Raw genomic sequence first — 7,173 nt, forward strand, 5'->3', positions numbered from 1 at the left:
TAGGTCAAATTCCCTCGATGACTATTTCTTCATTAAAGAGGATGGAGCTGAATTGAAAAGAGGTATGCATCCCAAGCAAATTTGATAAAACTGGGGTTCTAGGCACTGGGACATGCATTTGCCGTTTGATGTGACTCATTCAAGCTACTCTTTCATCATGTCATAAAGCGACTCCATCCTGCAAACTAGACGAGTGTTTCCTAAACACCGGTTTTGCTGTCATTACTAGCATTCTGTTTATTTTTTAAAAGCATAAGTTTTCCTTCTCACCAAATATACTATTTCCCTCACATCACATTTTGAGAAGGAAAAAAAAGAGGGTATTTTCACAAGGAGAAAAGATAGCTTATCTCCAATTTCAAGTCAATTTCATCTTTGAAGCCTCACATTCATTTAGCATGACATATTGGTAATGAAACTGCAAAAGAGCTAGGAAAAATTCAAATGGCCTTCTTTCTTTCCTCTCCTACCTGCACCCTTTCCACTAGAGGAGATGAGACGAGGTGAGGGGATCAGAAAAGAGGGGAAAGGAAAAGAGAATAAAATCTTTTCCGGGTTGCAAAGTATCACAAGCAAAGTGAAAGCTGTGACACTTGTTCTTCCTGGTAAGCCGTGGAGCCTGGAGCCTGGCCCTTCTGGAGGGGCCTTTCTTGCCTGCCCCCTCCTCTGTGCTGATTGCTCTGTCCACAATTTCACCTCTGCTCCTCCCTAATCTCTCCACTCAGCTCTACTTTCTCAGAGCTCTGCCTGCCCTCTCCTGTGATTGTTCTGGCCCCTTGGCTTTCTTCAAGCTACCTCTGCGGCTCTGTTATCCTTCTCTTCTATTTCCGTAACCCTCTCTTGTGCCCTCTCCTGCTCTCCCCGCCATTGTGATCTCTGTGGCCTCTGTAGCTTTTCCTATGATCACTCTCCTCGGTTTTTCTCTCTGATTTTTCTGCCCTCTCTGGCTTTCTCTGCTTTCTTTAGAAGTCCGGAAAAACCTTCAAAGGTTCAGAGATTAATTTCAGTTTGGATAAGCACCCAAACTTGTGAGTGCTTACACCAATTCTTTACTGAAACTCTTTGGATCTTAAAAATCTCACTGGGAAGGTCGACCTTATGAAAGTTCAAGTACTTGGAGTTTTATCAAGAGAATAACTTCCCCTCAAACGCTGGCCTTTCTGCCTCTTATTTCCGTAAGGTGAAAAGAAGATGGCCATTGTTGACTATGAATAGTTTATCTTCTTTCACTTGACTGAGCCACACATGATGAGAAGAGCCAGTGTGCTTGGTGCTGAGGAGGAATGTAAGTCATTTATTCATTCATTCGTGAAGATTTATTGGTGCCTACTAAGTGCCGGAAAGGCAGGAAACTGGACTTTCCTTCTACCTCTGTGAAATAATTATAGATGTGCTTTTCATAAATACACTTTATAAACTATAAACTCTATGTACTTTGTTTGACCTTAAGCTAAATAGGAAATGTTAAAAAATATTACCACATAAGCCTCCCTACTCTCTATGTTTCACAGTACAGAATTTAATTTAGATACTAGATATCACTATTTATTTCCTATAACCTTAAATGAGTATTTGTATTATTCCTATCATAGAACAGCTTAGGTGCTTGTAAATCAAATTTTCAGTGACTGCATTCCCAGGCCAACTACAACTGCTAGCCTTTTGAGTATATACCATAAAGAATGGAGACAAGTAGGAGAAAAGGTTATTCTTGTTGTTTAAAATATATTTTTTTCTTTGTTTAGCTGGGTTTTTTTTGTTTTGTTTTGTTTTTTGTTTTTTGCTTTGTTTGGTACTGGGGATTGAACCGAGGGGCATTCAATCTCTGAGCCACATCTCATCCTTTTTTTTTTTTTTTTTTTTGGGCATTTTATTTAGAGACAGGCTCTCTTCCTGAATTGATTAGAACCTTGCTAAGTTGCTGAGGCTGGCTTTGAATTCACAATCCTCCTGCCTCAGCCTCCCAAGATCCTGGGATTACAGGCACATGCCACCGTGCCTGTCTTACTTTTACCTTTCTTGGAGTGAAATTGGAAAACTGAATCTTCACAGTCAAATCAAGCAAGAATTGATTAGCTGAATCCTTTTGCCCACTGATGTTTGGTCATCTGCTTATCTATCCCTTTAGTATAGAAGTCTTGGACTAGTATATGCAGCCTATGACAAAAGATAGGTTATATTTGCAAAAGATTTTTTAAAATCTGAATATGAATGCTTCTAGATAGACTGGCAAATTATATTTTGCTACAATTTCTAGTATTATTTATTGTCACTCACTCTTTCCATGTCACGTATTTATATTACCTTATTTCATGGGCTATAAGTTTCTGACTCCTAAGTTCAGGGCATCACCCCCAAGTTGGAGGTAAGACATGGAGGGACACGAGCTTTTTGATGATTATGAAAGAATTGTAGTTTGTTGGAAAGGTAGCAAGAAATTGCTAACTTTGGTTAAGGCTCACTCCCCTGTAATGTCTTTATTTAGATAGTTGAATAAGATAAACTAAGTGGGAAAAGCCATTCTATTGCTTAATAATTCTCAAGAAAGCCTTTTGTAGTGTTTGGGCTGAGGAAGCCTCTACACTTAGAATTCTTTAATAGATATTAACAGGAATATGCATTTTCTTCTAATGATTAAAGTGTTGCTTGGCCAGTGCTAAATTTGGTTCAAGATCTGGGAAAATTATACTTATAAATAATCTCTTTAGGATGACTGTATAGACTGGCAGGCTTTCTTTTATCCTGTTAAGATAATGATTGTGTACAAAAGGGCAGTAGAATTACAAAAACTTGTCCATTTCCTTAACTCAGGCAGGATCCTACCTACATAGATAGTGTCATTAATAATTGCAAGCTCCTTCCGGAAATTAAGGGGCCAGGAATAATTACACCTAGACTAGATGTGCTTTCCCTACATACGGTGTGGTTACCTCACTTAAATTCCATATCAGATCTTAAGTTGTGTATCTGTGTTGGAGGAGAGGAGGGTGGTGTGCAGGAAAGTACTAATGCTGCCCAGGTTGAGGTTTGGTCTTTGCCCTCAGCTCTGGGAGATAGTCTCTAAACCTTTGGAATATCTATTAAGAGTTTTCTGTTTACCTGAGGAACTTGGTCCATGCCAGATGGTGGAAGCTCATGACATGACTTATGGTGGGGACCCTTGGATCATGTGACATCCGTTCAGCCTCTGAAAGAGCTAGAGACTAAAGTGAGCTGTACAGAGGTCAACCATGTATACCTGATCAGGTCAATCAAACTCTGAACTCCAAGAATCACATAAGCATCCACAGTTGGCAGCATTCCATGATATTCCCATACATCATTTTTGACAGAAATAGATGTTGTCTACACAAATCCACGGGAGAGGATGACTGCAAATTCCACACCTTTTCACCTGACCCTTGTTCTACACTTTTCTTTCCTTTGCAGATTTGAATTTGCATCATTTTGCTGTAATACACAGTAACTGTAAAAGCTTTCCTGAGTTCTGCAAGTCCTTCTAGTGAATTATTGAACCTGAACAACAAGGATCTCTCAATAGGGGTCTTAAAAGTGTCTTGGAGGTGTCTGAATATGCAGTTGGTTTTAGAAGTAAGAGCAGGCTTTGGGACTCCTGAAATTGCAAGTGGAGGTATATGGCAGGATAAGGAGAATCTGAAATTCTATAGAAATTCTGCAAACCTTCTGAGAATTCCATCCCTCAATCAGTTGTCAAAAACAAAGAAACAAACAAAAAATAGAGTCTTCTCAGACTTCTAGTCCTTTTCTAATTCACAGAAAGTGGTCTTTGGCATCCAGGAGGGAGAGGCTGAGCATCCAGGTAAGAAGGGCTACGGGTGCCTGCTCATCTCTTCACCCAAGACCTGACCAAGGAAAGAAGTGAAAAGCAGACAGCTCATCTCTCTTTTATTGTCAGCATCTTATTCAGTACATTTTTTCTAAAGCTGTTTCTCAATATCATTTCATTAAGGACAGAGATAATTATGATATTAACATCTTGCCTCCAAACACTTAGTGAAATCACAAGCATTTAGTTTCACACTTAAAATAAATGGGTACCAATGTTGTACGACACCTATTATTCAAATGCAAATCTCATAGTGATGCTGAAAACTCAGTTTCCTTTTATTTCCCACTACAAAGAACAGATGGCATTTTCAGTGAACTAATCTCAAATTGCCTGTGGGACTGGAGGAAAAACACAGGTATGTATATAGATCCACCTTTGAAAGTTACAAAATATATTTGAAAAAATATACATCTAGAGTAATTCCACCCATGATACTAATAACACGCTGTCAAACACTGGAAAGACTTTTCCAACACCCATGACTTGCCTTCTTATTATAAGTTTTGAAGCCCTAGAGCAGGAACACAGGCCACCTGGGGACACGTACCTTTTCCCTGTTTTCCTTCCATACAATAATCTCAGGATGCAAGAAATGGGGAGCTCTGTATTGACACAAGTAACTATATTCCTAGTGCTTGCTGAAAGATCCACAAGTACTGATGCAGTGCTGAGATCTCCACAGCATTGCTCCCTTTAACCTCTCAACAGTCCTGGAGGGAGAAGGTATTACCATCCCCATTTTACAGAGATGTGCAATCCGAAGTTTAGAGGAATTTAAGAACCTGTTCAAAATCATGAACTGAGCAAGAGACAAATCAGCATTCCAGCCCAGCTCTGTCCATCTGAAAACATTTTTTATGGCTACACATTAGAAGTTCTGGTTAATTATAGACTCTGATTATAGTAATTTCTCCTATATATCATTAACAAATTGCTAATTTTCAAAGAATTAAAGTACAGTAAAATACCCTTAAGGCTGAAAGTACTAAAATCCTACAGAATGTAATCAAATTTTTCTTGGATGATTCAAATGATTCTTTCAGCCCTTGGAATGTCTCAGGTGCATCATCCTGTAGAAGAGTGATAGTGCTAATGAAGTACAGGTCAGAAGAATAACAGATAAATCAGCTTCCACTTACATATAATCACTATCCTAATTCTCATAAATACTTGTGCGGAGTCCATGATGTAGTGATCCCCTCACTTTTTTTTTTTCAGTTCGAGTTAACAAATCTTTATCTTGTGCCTTCTTTGTGCCAACCCGTGGTGAGCTCTGGGCAGTGGTAATAAGTGTGATATAATGCCTGTCCTTAAGGAGGACACATTTTGACTTTGGAACACTACATTATCCCCCTTGCAATAGAATTACCTTGTCAATATTTAATTGGCTGTAAGTGGAATATTAACGGCAGCGGATCTACATTTTAAAAAATTACAATTGGTATGTCCACTGAAGTTGTAAAGTGACTAAAGACTGTTTTTGTCTACTCCACTCCTTTATGCTGTCTTTTTAAATGAGACTTCACTACCTTCCGTGTCACCCAAGCTTTACTTTTTAAACTGTCCTTTGGCCGGGCATGCGCATGTGCAAACACACACACACACACACACACACACACACACACACACACCCCTTAGTTAATAAATCATTTGTTGTTGTTTGTAGTGTTATCTGGCATTCAACATTGTGTATATTCACAGGGATCTTGCACACACACACACAAATCTCTCTTTTGGGTCTTGGTAGGGAAGGGAAGCAGCGAACAAAGGCGGAAGGAAGGGAGGAAAGGAGCATAACCTTCCCTTTGGCAGATGTCTGGGAAAAGGAGACTCTTTATGAGATCACTGGATCAAAGGGAAGTAAGAAGTTTCCAGGCTGCCAGTCACAAAGCCACCAAAAACTCACTTTTAATGAAAAAAGAAACCGTTAACTTCTGCACTGTTGTAGAATACTTACCAAAGACACCTTCCCTGCTAAGTGCCATTCATTTCAAGAGTGAAATGCTGTAACAGAGAAAAATGCCCAGGGCAACTGGGAACCAGTGGAAGAGGGAAGTGTGTGGTTCAACTTTCCCTGTAGGGGAGGGAAAGCAGCTCTTTCCTTGACAGCTACCCCACTTAACTACTGTGCACTCAGCCCTATTTGGTGCCAGTGGAAATTCAGCCTTCCAGCGGATTCCCTGCCATCTGCTTGATGACTACCAGCCCACTGTCACACACCTTGAATGCTTAAAATCCACTGTGTTCCCAGGGGCTGCCTTTTGGGGGGCAATTAGAAGATCCATGGAAAGAGACTCTTTACTTTGTTACTTGGCTGAGGTTCCCAAATTGAATTGAAATTCTGGAAGTGTTCAGGTAAATATTATTTCCTGATTGTTCTTCTTCACCTTTCTGCTTTCTCAGTACCCATCGCCAGCAGCCATAGAAGCTGAGGGAGTGACAAATGGCCATCAGCAAAGCTGGAGTCTCCAAAAACAATCAGCAGAGATGTTATTCAACTGACAAGGAAGAAAGAGGGGAGATGAAAACAGAAACAAAATAAGCTCAGTTTTTGGCCCCAGGGCTCCACCAGGTATCTGCCAATTTATTCACACTAAAGTATGAAGAGATTCCAGATGGAAACATTTTTTTTGTTACTATTATCTTTTTTCTTTATTTGGATTTGAGTGGTTACTATTTGAAATTTCCTTGTACCAGGCTAAGACAATTGCTAAAAATCTATGGAGCAAAGTGGGAAAGTTTTAGTACTTAATCATTTAGACGACTGGGGTATATTTTGTAGGAAAGCCAAGATCTGCTCTTTCAAAATGTATCTATTTCTCAGATGGGGAAAAAGAAAGTAGATAAGTTTGATTTTCTTTTCTTGTAAAATGCATGCTAGGATAAGGTACAACCAAAAATATGTCTTTCTAATCCATTTAGGTCTGGCTGTGACCAAAACTAAATGACCTCATTATTGCTCCAGCCCAGACCCTTTGAAGCTTGAAAAATTCAATTATATCTTGGTATCTTTATAGCCAGAAAAAAATATTATTGTTGTTTTGTACCAGGGATTGAACCCAAGGTCACTTAACCACTGAGCCACATCCTCAGCCCTTTCTTATTTTTTTAATTTTGAGACAGGGTCTCACTAAGTTGCTTAGGCTGGCTTTGAACTCGTAATCCTCCTGCCTCAGTCTCCTGAGTCACCCAACCTGGCTCCTCTGGTTTCCTTTTTCTTCACCATTCCCTGGTAATTGCTGTGGAATGATCACTCTAGATTTCAATTAGTAAACTTAAACTTCTTCCATTCAGATTCACATTAATTGGATTCATGGCTCTAC

The 7,173-nt window shown here is 39.5% G+C and overlaps 1 long non-coding RNA gene across 1 annotated transcript; it reads left to right on the top strand.

The window, feature by feature from the left end:
• Positions 1 to 758: 758 nt before the first annotated feature.
• On the top strand, positions 759 to 6,636 carry LOC308652881. The gene is made up of 3 exons (XR_014022922.1): positions 759 to 1,028; positions 1,181 to 1,285; positions 6,254 to 6,636. It is a non-coding gene; the product is annotated as an uncharacterized lncRNA (long non-coding RNA).
• Positions 6,637 to 7,173: the final 537 nt, after the last annotated feature.

This window comes from Spermophilus citellus, assembly GCF_964194105.1.
Source record: "Spermophilus citellus genome assembly, chromosome: 1".
Classification (NCBI taxonomy): domain Eukaryota; kingdom Metazoa; phylum Chordata; class Mammalia; order Rodentia; family Sciuridae; genus Spermophilus; species Spermophilus citellus.